Raw genomic sequence first — 17891 nt, forward strand, 5'->3', positions numbered from 1 at the left:
GCTTAAAATGTGTCTCCTCTGTGCTGTGGAAGCGGGCTGGGTGGCTTTTGAGTGCGGTGGGCATGGGGCTTTGGTTATATTGGCGATTGCCAACGTGCCCGCGTTGGTAGGGGCGTGGGTTGGTCAGTAATATTGAGGGATTGGTGGGGGGGAGAGGGGGTGGCTTCAGATTTCCCGACAATCAGGCTAGCACATAATGTTGAAATCCATTATTCGACAAGCAGGGCGCACAAGGGAGGCTTAGGGGCAGCGTAAAGGTACAGGAATGCGGATTGGCGGGTGTACTAAGTGAGAGAAAGCACATTATTTTGTGAAATAACCTACTTTTTTTTAAAGTATTCCCAAACAGAGTGAGGGAGAGAGTCTGTGTGTGTGTTTTTGTTTGTGTGTGTAAAATTACTGGTGAAATCCGACATGACACCTCACCATACCTGACTAAAAACCCCTGTACCCAACTATTTATCAGAAGATACGTTTGTTATGGGGGTGTAACACCCCCCCTTCAAAAGCTATGCCCTGCCCGTTGAGAAGAAATCTTGGGGCAAGAATGTACTAATGCATTGATACTGCCCACACTGTCTGCGGTAAATTCTGTGATTAATTTTGAGCCGGTGGCTACAGGTGTGGCCCACCAGCACTTATTTTAACTCTTGAGACTTCGACCTGGAGCAGAAGAGTGAAAAATACAAAAAGGGAAGGGAAGGAGGAAAAGAAAGACGGAAAACAGTGACAAAGAATGAAAGCAGGGGTGAAAAAGAACCTGGAAGAGTGAGATAAATGCACAGGGAGTGGTGGTGGTGGATGAAAGAGGCCTAAAGTATAATCTGGACCATGCAGCCTTGGTAGTTGGCACCCCAACATTCAGTAGCACTATCCACTGGCGTCTAAGCAAACTTTGGGCCCCAGATCTTATTCTTTTACAAACTAAGCCCTGGGTGGATTTATTAACATTAACAGCAGAAGATTTAAGGTATAGCTACTTGTGGTAAGTCTTGGAAATGATGTCACTGCCACAGTTATGCTGACATTTCCATTCATATCACCAGGGACTTACTAGGAACTAGGGGTGGGCAGAACTTGCAGAGTTTCACTCCACGGAATTCCGTGGAGTAACAGAAAACCTCTGCCAGATTCAGCGGAATTCCGCCAACAGGCAGATAATATGCAGCTCGCTCTGTAATGTAGTGCAAACAGCACCATACCTTGCTCAAGAGCATGTGACCATTCGAGTTGATTCTGCTGCCACTAGAGTAGAAAATCTACTCAAGCAGCAACAAATACTTGAGCAGCAGCACATCTACTCAAACTGAAGCCCTCTGTGACCACTTCCGCTTGCGTCCGCCAGTGTTATAAAATGGTGCTGGAGTGCTCTCTGGCCACTATAAATCGCGCCAGAGGCCGGCAAATCATGCTCATGCTCACAAGCTCGTATTGTGGAGCCTCATATTGTTTTTTCTAGGTGGGAATGGTAGAATAATTCTGCCACGCAACAATTGGTGCAATTTCCCAGGAACTGTGCATTACAAACGTAATGCAGAGTTACCCAAAGTCTGCCAATTCCTTGAGCGGAATTATAATTCGGCCTGGTCCTCCCAGGGACCGACCTTCCGATAACACCTGCCGAGCAGTTTCAAGTTTAAGCCTCTGTTCCGCACAAATAGACTTGAATGTAACTACCAACAATATTTCCATATAGTCGCAAATTTCTAAAGATCATTTCAAGAATGGCAACCTCCCCCTATCTCAAGAAAAGGGCAAACATTGATGTTCACTCCAAATTGAGTGAAATATTTAGGGGGAGAGACAAGGGACAGAGGAGAGACGTAAATCACAGGAAAGGTATTCAAAAATTTGACTGTCAGCTAACATTGTGCGTTTCAGGAACTATTCCATGTAACGCCCAGTTTGTAGACAGACATGCAGTAACAATATCTAATCCTCACGGTGGGAGGCCAATGGAGATAATCTGAAAAACACTGAAAAAAGGATTCATATTCGGTTAATGTGGTGTCTATAGATCGGTCTTTTGTGTGCTGCCATTTTCAGTATTTTGGTATCGAAGGGGATCTCCTGTATTTCAGGGTGCACAACTTTGCCACTGCTAGCGATGTGGCGATCCGCCTGTGTCGGTAAGACTTCATCTCTGGAATTTCAGATGTATTCTATCGAAGTGTTAGAGTGTAAGGAGTTTGAATGTATAGCCCCTCCAGTTGGACACAGTCGGGTACAAATGTTGCCCAGTATGTGTTGAGCTGCGGGCACGACCGAAGGACTATCAGTCTGCGCTTCCAGCCATTACACCTGCACCGAGAAGAATCCCAGAGGAGGTTAGCAGCTTGTAAACAAACAGGAGTCCAATACCATTGATATAGTACTTTGAAATAACCTTGCTTCACGTAGGCCCTAATAATGAGTACATAAAATGTTGGACGAGTTTTCCAGTTCACACAACAGTGCCATTACGGCCTGGTGTTATTTTCTGTTGAATTGGGGTACATTTCTTTGATTAGTGGGCTGTACAGGCTTGAAAGTACAGCCTTGTGGTGGAATCAAACTTTAATGTATCCGATGAGTGGTGCAGTCAGGATAGAATTCAGCATCTTACGTGAGATGTTTTGCAAGCAGTGTTTTAACTACTGTTTAAAGAAAATTCCAATTGTAGCTCATCGAAAGCCTTCAATTGAGAATTTTTATGCTGGCCTCGTTCCATGGATGTCAGATTATTTTGCTGGCTCTAATACAGATGTTTCCATTATTCTAGATTTGGGTGTCTGTATGTATCAGTCTGTAAACTTTATGGAAGCTGAACCCTGCAGACTACATTGAATGTATAAGTGTCAAAGGATTTGGGATATGTTTTTCAACATTGTGTAACAAATCCCTGATTTCAGTGGCTTCCAATAGGTTTTGTTTGAGTCGGAGCCAAGTTGGAGGTTCAGCACTGTATGAAACTATGGCCCTCATTACGACTTTGGCAGTCTTTTTACAAGACCGTCAAAGCCACGGGCGCCAGAAGACTGCCATTGCTGGCGGTCTTCCGACCACCATATTGGGAGTAATGCAGGATTTTCGCCACATTTTGGACGGAAATCCTCCAGTAGTCGTGCTGGCTGTCGGAGGCGCATGGGCGGTTCCACCACCGGCCCCACCCCGCCAAAAGGACTCCACTAGCCGTATTATGACCTGTCATACGGCCTGGCGGTGTCCTGATGGCTAGGCGCTGCTGGCAGTGGAAGCGCCCGTTCCCTGCCGGATGACCTCCTCATCGAACAAGGTAAGTCGGGGGTCCGACAGGGGAGGGAGGGATGGGAGGCTCGGGGGTACTGTGTGTGTTGAGTGGGTGCTGTCTGCATGTGTGATTGTAAGTGTGTTTGCATGTGTGTATGAGTATTTGAATGCATGTTTGTATGAGTGTTTCAATGCATGTTTGTATGGGTGTTTGAATGGATGTTTGAATGCGTGTTTGTATGGCTGTTTGAATTAATGTTTGAATGCGTGTGTGTATGGGTATTTGAATGCGTGTATGATTGTTGAAGTGAGTGCGTGTATGGATGCTTGTGAGTGAATGCGTGTGTGTCAGTGTAGGTGAATGAGTGTATGCGGGGTGTGTAAATGAGTGTATGCGGGGTGCGTGAATGAGTGTTTGCGGGGTGCGTGTGGGTGTCTAGGAGAAAGGGGGTGAGGTACTACACTAGAAGGGGGGGTCGGTGTGCTGTTATAGTAGGGGATTCTGGTATGGAGGAGGGGTGGGGGGTATTGTGCTTGCTGGGAGGGGGGTGGGGGGGGGGGTCATCTGCCGGTGACAGGAAAGAAATTCCCTGTCACCGGTAGCCTTTCTGCCAGGGTTTTCGTGGCGGTGCTACTGCCGCGAACACCATGGTGGAAAGCCGGCTCAAAATACGGCCACTGGTCTTCTGTGGACTGCCGGGTCAGAGATGCTAATCTCCGGCCCTGCTGTCCAGCCACCCTGGCGGTACAAGTGGGGATGTGCCGGGTTGGAAGAGGCCAACCCGCCACACTCATAATGTGGTGGTCATCACCGCCAGCCTGTCTGCGGTGAAACCGCCACCATTGCCCTGGCGGTCAGGAGATTGCCAGGGTCAAAATGACCACCTTAATGTCTCATTTTTAAAATCTGGAATATAGTTCAAGATCCAGTAGTCTAAGCCCCCGGAAGTGGTGTCAGCATGTAGTTTGACTAATTCAAGGTATGTGTTTTGTTCAGTCCAGGTGAATATTGGGATTACTATAGCTATTTCTTTAAACTAGTGTATAGCCACGAATACGGTTACCATGCCAGAAGCATAATTAAAATGTAGCGCTGTTTCCTTCATAAATATCTTCACTCTTCATTACTGGGGAGGTGAAGCGGCCAACAAGCAAGTGAAGTCTTTTGTCCTGATTTTTGTGAGTAGAGAATGAATATTATCTTCCACCATTTTGTCTAGAACATTATTAGCAATGGCGCCCAGTCTTTAGGAATCTTCAGCATCCATGTGAATGGGCAGTCGGAGACAGTTGCTTTATGGTTCTCCTCAACATAGGGGATGCTTCACTCGTGCTCCAGTCCATTTTATAGCCGTAGGTTTAAATAATGTTCATTAGATTCAGGATTGACAATGTGAGTCACATAAGTGTTACTAACCTGTCATCTGTATGCAGCATGATTTTGAATTCTCCCTTTGGTGCATGTACTAAGTTGGATTACATGATAGTGGTTTCTAGTGGTTCCAGAGCCAAAAGAAATAATGTCGAAGAGAATGGGTCCCCTTTCTCGTGCCTCTTTTTATCCAAAAGAAAGATCCCTCTATTACCTTGTTGGGTGCTCTAAGAGCCATTTAATCTCGGAGATGAATATGTCACTTTCCCCGCATTGTTTCCATTTCCTGAACAAGTATCCACAGTTAGTGCAGTCAAATGCTTTTTCTCTGTTGAGGTATGCTATGACAATCCCTCTCCGATTCATTTTGTACCTTTCTCAGTAGATGCAAGAACATCCACATGTTGTCTCTGGTGGATCTTCCAATGACAAAGCCAGCTTGTGAGGGATGTAGATAAGGGATTAATGTCTTTAAATCAATTTACAGGTACTTTTGCAGTCATTTTCATGTCTTTATTTATAAGCGAGATAGGTCTGGAGCTCGCATTGGTGTTTGCTTGTACCCTGATTAGAAATCAGTGATATCGGCCTCCTTGACCACTTAATGAAGAACGGGAGAGATGCGATGTTTGTTGGTTTATAAAATCCAATGGAAATCCATCCTCATTGGGATTTTTCCCAGAAGACTTACTTGTAATGGCTGCAGCAGTTTCCTCTCATGATATCTGACCATCCGGGCTACTGATAATAGAGCTGTGAGCTTTGGTAGCATCATGGCGTTCACATACCTGTTGTCTGCATTCATCATCTCTCCTTATTGAGGAGGTGTAAAGCTATTTGTAGAACGTTGCTTAGGTTGATGCTGTTTCTAGTGGGGGTGCATAACCATTCTCCTCATAGAGGACCGATATGGCAGCTTGGGATTCCATTCGTAGCAGTTGAGTAGCTGAGAGGCAGATAGCCTTTTCACCATGTTTGTAATCTCTCCATCTTAATTTGTTTCATGCATATTCACCTTTTTGTTGAAAAGTGATTTTAGTTCTTAGCTAGTCTTCTCCAACTCTCTGCATAGTGTATCAGTTGGGCCTGAGCTGGAGTCTTTGCTTTTGGTCCTGGTTTTACTTTCTAGTAGTTTTGATTGATCTTTCCTCTGTTTTTGTTCCTGGTTGCGGAGTCCCTCATCATCCCCCTTTCAGGAAGTTTTACTCTCGGTCAGTAATATCTGGGCAGAAGGGACAAAGCCTTATTGAGATTTCAAACATTCTTCAACACACTTTTGCAATTTTTTTTTTTTTTTCTGATAACTGGTAAAAGTTGGTATTTATTCTGCTTTTTTGAGGGGTATGTGACTCATATCTAGAAGTATATAGCACTGCAGGGCATACTCTGATAAGCTCCTTCCAGTATAGAACAGCCAGACAGTTAACGTGGAACATAGCCGCAATAGAGAAGTTGATCCTAGACTTAGAGCCGAGAGTTCGTGATACATGGGTGTAATCTCTTTCTCCTAGGTGGAGTAGTCTACGGGGATTTAACAAGCCGAGGTTTTCCACCAGTTCTTGTAGAACCGCTGCGTTTGATTCACTGGTTTTGTCTGGCGTTCCAGATTGTTTTCGATAGTGTGTCTTGGGGCAGATTCCAGTTTCCACCACTGCCAGTGGAGCGTGCCCGAACTCTGTAAGTAATCGGGAGCGTTGTGAGAAGAGCTGTAGTTTGGCCTGACTGCAGGCGTATATTGATGCCACAATGGGCGTTTCCGACATGGTGCATAGTTTGGCAAATATCTATCGGCATGCCTTATTGGTCTAAATTATGAGGACTTTAGTTGTAATGAATTGTAACCAAACGCGTCTTTCAACCAGCGGTGGTGGACGTCAAGTTTAGCTGGTCACCAGTATTCCCACCTTCTCCCTTGAGTTTCTCGGACTCAACACATACTGACTTAAAGACGTGCCAGTTTGGGTCACTTCAATATGATTGAGGTATAACATCATCAGATATTTATGGGTAGGAAGCCTCATAATGCCAAGCGTGCTTGCCTATGTGAATTGCAGTCGTTGGATCAGATTTGGAGGTCTCATTGGAGTGGTGAGGGTGTGACGTTAGATACACACAGAGATGTTGTAATATTTGATAGAGAGACAGCTCTGTCAGGTCCCTGATGTTCTCTGCCCTGGGTCATAAATGGATTATATGATAGTTTGGAGTCTGGTATTAACATTGTGTTTGCATTTCCGGATTGGCATATCTAGGGTGCTGGTCAGTGGAGATCTAGAAGTAAGAGGCATGTATATATCAGGTGATGAGAGTAGGCCTTGAAGAATTAATTACATTTAGGTCAAGGGTGCAATGACATACTTTTTGAGTAAGAGAGGTACTTATTCAGAAAATAATATGTTTGATAGAGGGTTCTTTGGGTTGTCATGAATCAAGAGATTCAGTGTGCATGCACAGTTTTCTTTTATGGAGCCAAGATAATAATTTATCCTTTAGAGGGGATTTCAACTTATCCTGTGCCTGGAATCAGGGTTGGAGCATTGGTCTGAATTGCCATCGCACCTCCTCCCCTGTATGTCCAGATTCCGATCCAGGTGGATTGAGGACAGGGTGTGGTCAGCGTATTCTGAGGTTATTTGCTTTTCTTATCTTGAACATGATGTAGATTTGGGAGGTTAGTGGTACCAATGCTTTGGTCTCTAAAGTGTGACAACATCAAATTAAATTTGTACAGGCATGGAGTGCTTTTGTTTTTCTTTCATTGCAGGGGGGGCTAAAAGACCGTATTTACCGTTGTCTCTGGTCCCCGCTCCAGAAATGGTTTGCATTTCAGAATGGTCTAAGAAGACAAGTCAGCAGATAAGATATCTGTACCAAGTAGTTTTCTCACTTAAATAGTCCTCTTCGTTTCACAGCCATAAAGACTTGCATGACTTGTTGGTGGTTTAAGAAGCAGGCAATGAGCAGCCTCTGGATATTTGATGTATTTATGTTTCTGGGTTGGATCATGTGGCCTCTTGGAATATATATATATTGTATATAAAATGCACCATCCGGCCAATATTTCAAAATCTCTTTAGCGGGAGCTCATTGATGGATCCTGTTCGGAAGTGCACGGCTCACTGGCTTCTCTAGCTTGCCATTCAGGGTATGGTTCAAAGTGAAGGGCTGTTTTATTTTCCAGACTAGACCTTGCTTCTCATGTAAGGGATGTTTACTGTTAGCATTTCTCCAAGAAAAGCACCGATACCTACTAAATAGAAAAGGCATATTTTTATACCCGCTACCAAAATTGCATGCATTTTTCCTGGTCGACACTTTTTAAAATTTAGAACCAGCGCCACACAAATATACATATAGATAAACACATAGATAAACACAAGTTTTACAGACAGTGAAAACAATTCAAGCGTCCAATTTGGCATGTCGCCTATTTATTTATTTTTTAAGGTATTTTTAAAGTATGCACTTAGATTGAAGGACTTCATTTGAAACAATGTGGCATTAAGAGAGCCTCGTTCACGCGGGCAGGCGCTGATGGGGTAATGTTGAAGGCAGATACTGAATAGGTGACTTTTCAAGTCTCTGTGTAAAGAGTGTAGGTTGGTGTTGAGCCTGAGATCTTCAGATGGCCTGTTCCAAAGTCTAGCTATTGAGAGAAGAAGTCTTGCTTGAGATTGTTCAATTTTTTCACATCTGGGATTTCAAGGAGACAGGGTAATTAAGTTGTAGTTTGTCAAACGCCTCCTCTTATGAGCAGTTTGTCTTTCAGATATGTGGGTAGGCCAAGATGAGGTGTTCTGTAGGTGATGCTGAACGTGTTGACGTAGATGATTGCTTCCAGGGAAAGTCCCTGAAGAGCCTTCAGAATACGTTTCTTATGATTGTGTTTTCAGTGTCTTTTACCAGCTGTGCTGAAACTTAGAGAATGTCTTTCAAAGGGTGTAGGACAGATTTGAGGTGTCCCTCTACTATTGTATTACTGCAATTTAGATGAGAGACTCCAAAAACCTGAAAGGTAGTTCTGAAGTCCGATGGAGGCATGGAGAGTTTAATTTTCATAGGAAAAGTTGGAAAGAGGTCAATGTAGTAAACTTGTAGATTTTGGGTGTCAATGATTTTTTTCAGGTTATGGTGGGCAAAGGGAGCTAACTTTGGTGAGATGCCACAGTCTTAAAGATTTTCAAGTTTTTTTTTTAACATGGGTGGATATTCTTTAGAGAATGGGAGGATGAATTTTGTTTTAGTTGGATTTTGTGTAAAGTTTTGGTTTTCCATGAAGTTTTTCAGAGTTGTTCAGGCAGATTGAGGCAGTGGGTGTGAACAGTACACGGTTGTGTGGTGATTCGAATCAGCGGGCACAGTGGTTCTGTATAGAGGTTGAATTGTAAATGGGGATAAGACAGAATCTTTTCAAATCAACGGGGGTTGATCTGAAGGCGGCTATTTTTACTCACTGTGATCTTGAAGTGTTAAACAATTAAAAGCATTTCAGGATTTGTGCTTCTGAACGGGGCGATCTGGAGGAGAGTCTCATGATTGATTTGGTTGAATGTTACTGATTGATCATGCCATCACCCATAATTTTATGTATATCATCTTGAATCTGTAGAGTTGCTTTGTTATAGGATCCCAGGCTGGAAGAAGGTATACAAGTTACTTTTTCAACATAGGAGAAAAAAGTTGTGGGGGAATAAGATTTCTCCAAGCAAGGGACATTTGGAGACTGGTTTCAGGGTTGTTAGGTCATACAGATGAAGTTACAGTTTTTTTTGTAAGAGTGATTATGAGGTTATGAGATTTGTATAGCGTTTTTCTTTAGGTCTCACGCACTTCATGTCCCCATCGTGCACCCCTATTGCCAGCCTCTAACCTCAGATAGCAGTATGGCTAATAATGTCATAAAATGTATCACAGATTATGAATTTCCTCAATTTTCCACCTGACTTTCTTTATTCTCCATTTACTGTTTGCTCTCTTTTTTTTTTTTACTTTTCTCCATATTTCTCTGCTTAATCAAACTTTTATTTCCATCTTTCTTCAGTTGCTCTTTCCTCTTAACATCCACTTCTCGCCGTCTTCTCTGCTTGTGAGATAGGGTGAGGGAGGGAGAGGAGTTTAGAGCAGAGACATGTGTGGTGGTTTTGGTTCACAAGCTGTGTAAAGTTTGTAATGCAGCCAGGCATGTAGGGAGAGAGATAGATAGAGGGTCCTGGTTTTGCAGCAAGTGATTTCCCAAGAAGTGGTCCCAGAAGAACGGAAGATGTGATTGAGACGCCGTAAGGATTCAGGATGAAAGTCTGATTCCGTGAGCAGAGATCCCAGCCTGGGGAGGAATGGGCAATCGTTTCTGTGGCAGTGCAGGGGTGGCTTTGGGATCCATGAGATCAGCCTTTGCAGGAGGAGCATTGAGTGTGAGGGTTGTTACTGTGCTGTTGTTATATTGTGTTTATTGTGGAGGATGAAGACCTCCTAACTGAAGAAGCTGCAATACAGGACAATGTCCGCCAGAGTGTTTACGTAAACTAGCATACATAGTACTTTGAGTGAATAGACACAAACACATGGCTGCAGACATTCACTCAAGTACGTTTTTATCTACAAAATGTATATATTTGTGGTATCAGAGGCCGTAGAACAAGGAGGACCAAGTTTTAAAGGGCGCGGTATTTAAACGTTGCATATGTCTCAAAACCAAGGATACATCTAAACTCAGTGAGAGGTGGGTGAGGTTTCATAAATGAGTTGCTTCCCAGAGAAAAGGACATAGTTCAGGTGATTCCCACACGGAAGAGGTGCCTGGAGGTCTTGCTACAGCAAGAAGATGGAGGGTGGCTCTGGGCTGGGAGACGTACGAAGCTGAGAGTACCAGAGAATGGAACTTGTGCATGTGTCCTCTTCGTAGCAGAGAACCTGCTGTTGGTCTCTGTGAAGTGACGTATGAGTAGCATTGGGCAGGTTAAATGATGTCTGTGTGGGGAAGCTGATGATCTTCAAATAAGAGGAGAGTGCGCATGTGCAACAGGATAGCCGCACAGGTGAATTGTCGCAGTCGCCCAGCTTGGCTATCTGCCGAATACTGATCCGGGATGCAGTGTTTGTAGTAGAGCAGCTTGTGCTCGCATTTAGGAGATGTAACCTAGTGGCAGTGACTCCGGAAAGGGCAGCCCATTTTTCTACCCACTCATTTTGGTGGGGCTTCAAAGCACTATGTCTAGCTGACTGGAATGAATGTTTAGTGATGTCCCTGTCAAGGTAGTGTACTATGATGAAATCCCTAAAAGCACTATCATCTGGGATATTTGGGATTTACATGCTCATATAACTCTGGTGGTATCTTTATCACCCTCTGATTCCTCTAGTTTATGTGATTAAACACCAAGGAACAGCTAAACAATGTATTTACAAACCTTTATACACTAGAAGAGGTTTGAGCACATCAGTATTTATTGATAAGTTGCACTTTTAGATTGTAAACCTGCTGGCCTTTATTGGCAGTGAAACCCTCCTGTTCTGAGCAGGGAAAATATTTCATTTGTCAGCAGCTCTTGAAGATCTCCTTTCATACATATGAGCCTGGAAGGTGTATAGTCTGTTCTTAGGCAGATCAGCAAAGCTCTCACAAGAAAAATGTCCTGCATTAGACACCCGGATCCTTCCCTCCAGCCCTCTCTCTTACAAGCTCTGTGGTGAGATACAAGCTCACTGTCCAAACCAGCCTCATTATTTGGGCTAGCGTCAAGAGATACATTGACAGACAAGTAAATTAAATGTGAAATATCTTAATAGTCTGTCCTGTAAATCTCTCATGGCGCCAGTTGTCGTATTCCACTGCTGGACATCTCTGTGGTCGGGTAGGGCTGTCTGAAGATAACTATGATTCTTTTCGGGCTGGTAAGGGAAGGCAGTCTGCCCAGGCCCTATTGGACAAATAGGTTGGAAAAGTGCATGCCTTGTCTCCCCTTCACCGTGGCTAATCTGCTTTCCTTCCTCTCACCTGGGCAGGTCAAGAACACAAATGCGATGCTACAAGACCTACTTAGCTGTAGTAGGCACCTATGGGAAATCAATGATTACTATTCAAAACCCTGTGTAGAAGTTCTGTGTGTTGAACTTGCACCCCCACTGCCATCTGTGGGTTTGTGGAATCTGTTTACTGCTTTCTGTTTTGGTTCTTAACTCTTTTGAACATGTGTCCAATCATGATCTCAAACTGACATCTTGGAAAGTTGTTTTTCTTGTTGTTATTTCGAAACCCAAAGGAAGCAAGCTGTGGTCTCTGTTGCGTTTTACACACTGACAAGCTTGTTCTCTGTACCTATTGTTTGCTCATCCCTATGTTTTTGTCAGATATCTATATTAATCAGGATGTTATGCTCTCTACCTTTTTTCAGGCCCCTTCTTTTTAGGTTTAAGTATTTACTGCATACTCTGGGGATGGGGAAGAGGTTTTATTTGTGCAGCATGAAATTCATCGCTAGTAAGGACGTATGGTGTGACTCTTCCCATCAAAGACATGTCCAGGATTCAGTAGTTCATTGTGTGCTCTGAGGGCGAGGGTGGTGTATGTCGCTTTCTCACACCCTGTCTCTAGCATGCCACCTGCAACACAACCTCATGGGCTGCTTAGCCTATGTGCAGCAAACCCTGCCCTATGAAAGTGAACTCCGAAACTGATGACCAGGCGATCAGGCTTCTAACACCAATTTTTGTAGCTGAACTTGGCTGCCTAACTTCTTAACTAGTTTCTGCTTTTCATTGTTTCAACAAGTTTGAAGGAAGGTGACAGGACATTTCAGAAAGTACATGTTCTCCACCACATCGACATTCGTATTAAAGGTCTACGGTTTTCTTCTTCTCTGTGATACCTTCAGACTCCTTTCTCCCCCGTTTCGTACCAAGCTAGCGAGAAGAGGACTATGGCATCAGAAGCAGTGAGCACAGAAGAAAGATGAAGTCTCCATTTCACATTTTTAACCCAGCGTACCCCATACATCTGAAACAGCAGAGTCAAAGGACGACGAGTGCAAGAGTCCTACAAGTAACTTGTACTTTGCTTTCCCGAGTCACAAGCTAACCACGAAACACCTTATCCAGGGTCTGAGTGTGAGATGAGTAAGTAGGCTCGAAGAGATGGGGCGTACCTTGGAAACTGGCGAGCCAGCCTCAAGACATGTGTGATAGCCACCAGCAGGGTCTTAAGGTCAATGCATCTCCCTTGCTTTAAATGTGCTGATTTGAACTAAAACACAAAAAAGGTGTTGGGAGGATGCTTGCAATTTGTCTAACCACTGGCAACCACTCTGGGTAACATTCCAACTCATCGTTCTTTTGCCCACCGTGCCATCTCATGTTCACTTTTTTAACCTAACACATCCCATACGTCTGGAATAGCAGGGTTGAAGGAGGACGAGTGCTAGAGTAGCTCCAGCAAGTAACTTGCACTTTGCTTACTAGGATCATGAACTTACCACAATAGACCTTATCTAGGGTCTGAGTGTAAAATGGATGAAGAGTTCTAACAGACTCGAAGAAATGGTGAGTATCCTGGACACTGGAGGCCGGCCTCGAGAGTTGTGTGATAGCCACAACCAAGGTCCTAAACTTAATCCCCATCCCTCGCTTTAAGTGTGTTGATTTCAAGCAGGTGGTCTTGTTCTGGAGGTACCCGGGCAAGCTGGTGGCAGGTCCCTTTCTAAGCATAAGCAAAGAGGTTGGCGCTGATTGAGTCTCCTCCTGGGTGAAACTCAGCATAGAGGCCTGGATTGCAAAAGGAAAGATGGATAGATTAATTACCTACCGTGCCTACGGCACCAAAGCAGCTTGGCGCTATCGTGGCTGCTGTAACTGGTGAGCAGAAGTCCCCCTTGGTGGCAAGACCTTAACGGTCCCACAGTGCAAGAAGAGCGGGCATACTCTAGGCCTGAGTGTGGACGTAGAGTCAAGTAGTTGGCATTAAAATGGCAGCCAAGGTCTTTTTGGCCAAGCTGGTGTAATGGATGTGGGTGCAGTGGATAAAAAAGGCTGAATGGGGTTATTTTAGGATCAGTGTGGCTACATGGCACAGATTCTTGCCTTTGGATGTTAAGTGTAACCAGTTTGCTAATTCTAATCTTAGTCCCTCCAGGATTCCAACCTAAAATGGCTCTCGCCTGCCTCAACTCGAAAGCCATTCAGAAGGAAATGGCAGATTGATTTTATAATGATGCTCAGGTTGTTCTTAAAAGAGTGCCTTGGAGAGGTGGCTTCTCATCTTTTATTCAACTGATTAGTCTAATAGATGGGTACGGATCAATGTTGTTATCACACAGATTTCTGCACCAATTGTTTGTTTAACGTGTTCGCCAGCAATAAAAATGTGAATAGAGAAACACTGACATTTGCCATAAATTTATGCTGCTTTACTGGCGTGGCTCCTGGGTTTGCTAGTGTTACCGCCAGGCTTGGCGATTCATGGCTTGGCTGAGAGCTCTGTTGTATCATATACATGTATTTATTTGTGATCTTCTATAGCACAAACTCCTCCAAGCAGGGTTTCATGGCGCTGTATAGAAGAGAGGTGTGTGAACAGCAGCCGAACCCAAGCATGCGTTGAGTAGTGCCATGACACAACAGATCCCTATATATAGCATAATATTGGTCATATCACAGCGATTTACGATACACTAAATAATTACACAGGTAACGGGATTCGATACACGAATAGTGAGTGATAGCTGTTATTTACAGATTACAGTAAAAATCAATTAAGGTAGAGCAACCGTTTGCGTACTAGCAACGTGGTCATACATCATATAGGGAGAGAATGTGGTGCTAGGGTTAGAGCTGGCGACTTTGGAGCTGGTGAACCAGGTTCGAGTCTCGGCGTCGGCTCAACATCCTGTGATTCTGGGCAAATCACTTAATCTCCCCAAAAAATTAAATGAACGTGTCCTTGTGTAACATAACTGGTGCTCATGTAAAGCGCTCCAATACCTTTGGTTCGAGTTCGCCCCTATATAAAACTGCATAAATATAAACATCAGTACAGTACCACTGCAGTTTGAAGGTACATATATTACAATGCATGCCTTTACCGTACAATGCCGTTATAGTCTGATATTATTCAATAGAATATTTATTTAATATATTTTTTAGGGTTTTTTTGTGAGCGATCCTCCAACCCCCTTTTATTTTTTTTTATTTTTTTTGGGAACCCTCCATTTTTTTCATCCACTAATATCCCTTTACATCTACCCTCCCCTGTCCACGAAGAACGTTTTACAATCCGTTTGTTGCTATCTTTTCCTGGACTCTAAAACCCCCTTACTTTATTTTACCTCTATCTGCCCCTGAACCCTAAAAAAAAGTACACCCTTTATTTCTACTCTCCCCTGAACCCTAAAAAATCCTTACCTCTTTACTTCACCCCTGCCCTGAACCCTAAAAACCACTTACCTCCCTTTACTTCTACCTGCTGCTGTAAACTAAAAAACTCTTACCCCCTTTAGTTCTACCCGCCCCTGAACCCCAAAAAATACTTACCCCTTTAAATTAGAGTAACACACGTTATCGTAGATGCTATTAGACCCGATTCAGGCGAGGGGGGGGGAGGGGGGGGGGGACTTCCGATTTTTGAAGCCAAAAATTGCCTTTTTTTGTCTGTCTTCCGCCTGAAATTGCCTCTGCTTCAATATAAGTCAATGAGGGGAAATAAATAAATGCCAATAGACCCGATTCAGACGGGAGACTCCAGATTTTTCTGCAAAAAATGACTTTATTTTGGCTGTCTGTAGCCTGAAATTACCTCTGCTTCAAAAAAGTCAATGGTAGAAATACTTTCTCCGGAGTACTTTTTTATTTTTTTTGTATTTTTTTTTAAATCTCCCACTTTCCTCTTCGAAAATGTTGCCTTGTATGGAAATACATTTTCCTGATTATTTTTTTTTTTTCTCCCAGTTTGCTCATATGAAATGTTAGCATATGTGCTTTGTTCCCCCTACTTTCTTAAGCTAGAAAGAGCAGCTATGCTGCACGACCACTGCGATTATTTCCTGCCTCTATTACTTTCTACACTGGGCGTACATTTCCCGCGCATTTCAGCGCCATCTCTCCCAAGCCTTGTGACTCGGGACATTTCCACCCGGAGACCACATGCCCTCGTGCTCCCGACGCCTGCCTTTTAACTACATCCCTTTCTCTGTTTCTTCCGTGTAGCGACAGCGCCTCCTTCTGGCCCAGCACAAGCATTCTCCGGAATTACACTGCCTTCGTCTGTCCTCCTCCCCCATTCTTTCTTTAAGCGCCTTTTTTACGTCGAATGTAATATATTTTTAGTCTGCTGCAGCTCGGCTGACGTGTTCGTAGCCTGCAGCGCCGTCTGACCCCCGGTTTTATCGCCCCCACTTTTCTTTGCTGCAGTCAGAAAGATTTTGAAGTTTCTCTCGATCTACCACCACCGAAGCCATGGCTGAGGGTGCTGCTTAGGGGGGGCAGGAGCATCGACTCTCAGGGAGGCTGCTGTGCCCAGATGTGACAGGCTGACAGGCCAAGGAGGGCTGTAGCAAGGCCTTCGGGGCTCCACAGACACACTCAAGAGGCTGGGAGGGCATGCACACGCTTGGAGATCCCCATGCTCTTAGCCAGGCTTCAAATACAGGAGTGTCTCATAGATTAGGCCTTGAAGCTCCTTGAGGTGGTATTGTGCAGTTGCATTGGTTGTGCGTGGCTTGAGCGGGACACTGATGTCCTCCGCCGAAGGTCGCTCATTCTTGGGTACTGAATGAACCCCTATGAATTGACTTTTCCCCGTCATTTGGGCAGAGACAGTGTCCTTCGCCGGGCCCTTGTCAGCCAGTCATATGGCCCCAGGAGATGAAGTGATTATTAATACTGCAAGCAACGTGGGGTGATGGGACGTGTCTTCGTTGGCATCGCTCTGGAAGGAGATGTGCCCTGATTGAGTCAGGCAACCCTCATATCCCACGGGCAGGTCGCCGGGGAAGATGGGCAGGGATAGTTCTGCGATCTGCACTCAGCTTGGAAGAGGTCTCATATCCTATCTGTCAAAGAATGAGAGCGGACAGGAAGGATGGGGGAGGTATGGAAAAGGAAGACTCGACGATGCAGTAGAGGTCAGGAGGCGGAGTTATAGGCTGGCTCGACAATACACGACCTGCTACTGACACCGGTGATCATGTAGCATACATTTCAAGGGTGACAGTGGAAAGGGAATCCATGTCTGGGGTGTAAACATGCATACACTCCTATTTGCTGTAGCATATGCAAGCCACCAAAATATGGTGTCCCCCCTGCTCAGTGGGTGGGTCCAAATGTCTTGGTTTATTCCAAACCACGTCTTGAAACAGTGCAAGCGGGAGCTTCTCTGGTCTACTGATTATATGACAGCAGACACCCAGTCTATGGATAGCAGCTCACCCACTTATTATGTGGAGCTAGGTGTCCTCGTTCTCGAGCTGGAAGGCACTGTGCTTATCTTCACCATTTCTCGTTTTCAGAACGCCTTACGATGCAAGTAGGTGTTTTGGATAGACCTCAGGCAGAAGGTCCACAGAGACCAATGGCATTAGGTAGTTCCTCTGCCAGGTATTTTAGAGGCACAGTGCTTGGCTGCATGGTCTCCAGAGAGCTATACAGTCTGGCGCTAAGAAGCTCTGACTCAACTTGAACGTACAGCTCGTTTGTTGCAAGGCCCTCTTTCTGACATCTCATACACTTCTCAATATCTGGCCAATAGAAACACACCACAACCAGACTTACGAAACAGATCCTGGCCCTTTTTAAGGGACTACAAATGCTGTAGCCCAGAAGGTAAGCATTATGTAAGAGCTTGTGAGTGTAACACGTTGGTAGATATGGAACTTGGTGCCAGCACGAAGGTGGATCCAGCAGAATAATATTTGGAGAACCCTGTAAAGCCATCAGGTTTGACCAACTCTACTTCATTGACCGCTCCTGTGCGCCCTTTCTGTCTAGTTAATTATAGCTTAAATGGAATGCTTCAAGGTCCAACACATTCCTTCTGTCACAAAATGCCCATGTTTGTTGTTGAGGGTGGGTCACCAGGTGACGTTTGGACCAATCGTTCCTGAACAAATTTTATGGGAGAAAAGTAAGTGAACACACCCAGAAGGAATTCTTGAAAGGTGATTTTTAATTCAGAGTGACTTCTCCAAATGTTTTTTCAACAGTTGAGGTTGTTTTAGCTCAATTAATCCAAGTTCTTTAATACGAAGATTTAAGAAAACACCTGACACATGTTTCACCCCTTACACGGCTGAAAATCTGGGGCTTT

At 44.4% G+C, this 17891-nt stretch overlaps 1 protein-coding gene across 1 annotated transcript in view; it reads left to right on the plus strand.

Annotated features, from left to right (window-relative positions):
• The window catches only part of DPH6 (diphthamine biosynthesis 6), a 333132-nt gene that overhangs the window by 197660 nt on the left and 117581 nt on the right, over positions 1-17891 (plus strand). The window lies entirely within an intron of this gene.

The sequence above is a fragment of the Pleurodeles waltl genome, chromosome 9, assembly GCF_031143425.1.
Source record: "Pleurodeles waltl isolate 20211129_DDA chromosome 9, aPleWal1.hap1.20221129, whole genome shotgun sequence".
NCBI lineage: Eukaryota > Metazoa > Chordata > Amphibia > Caudata > Salamandridae > Pleurodeles > Pleurodeles waltl.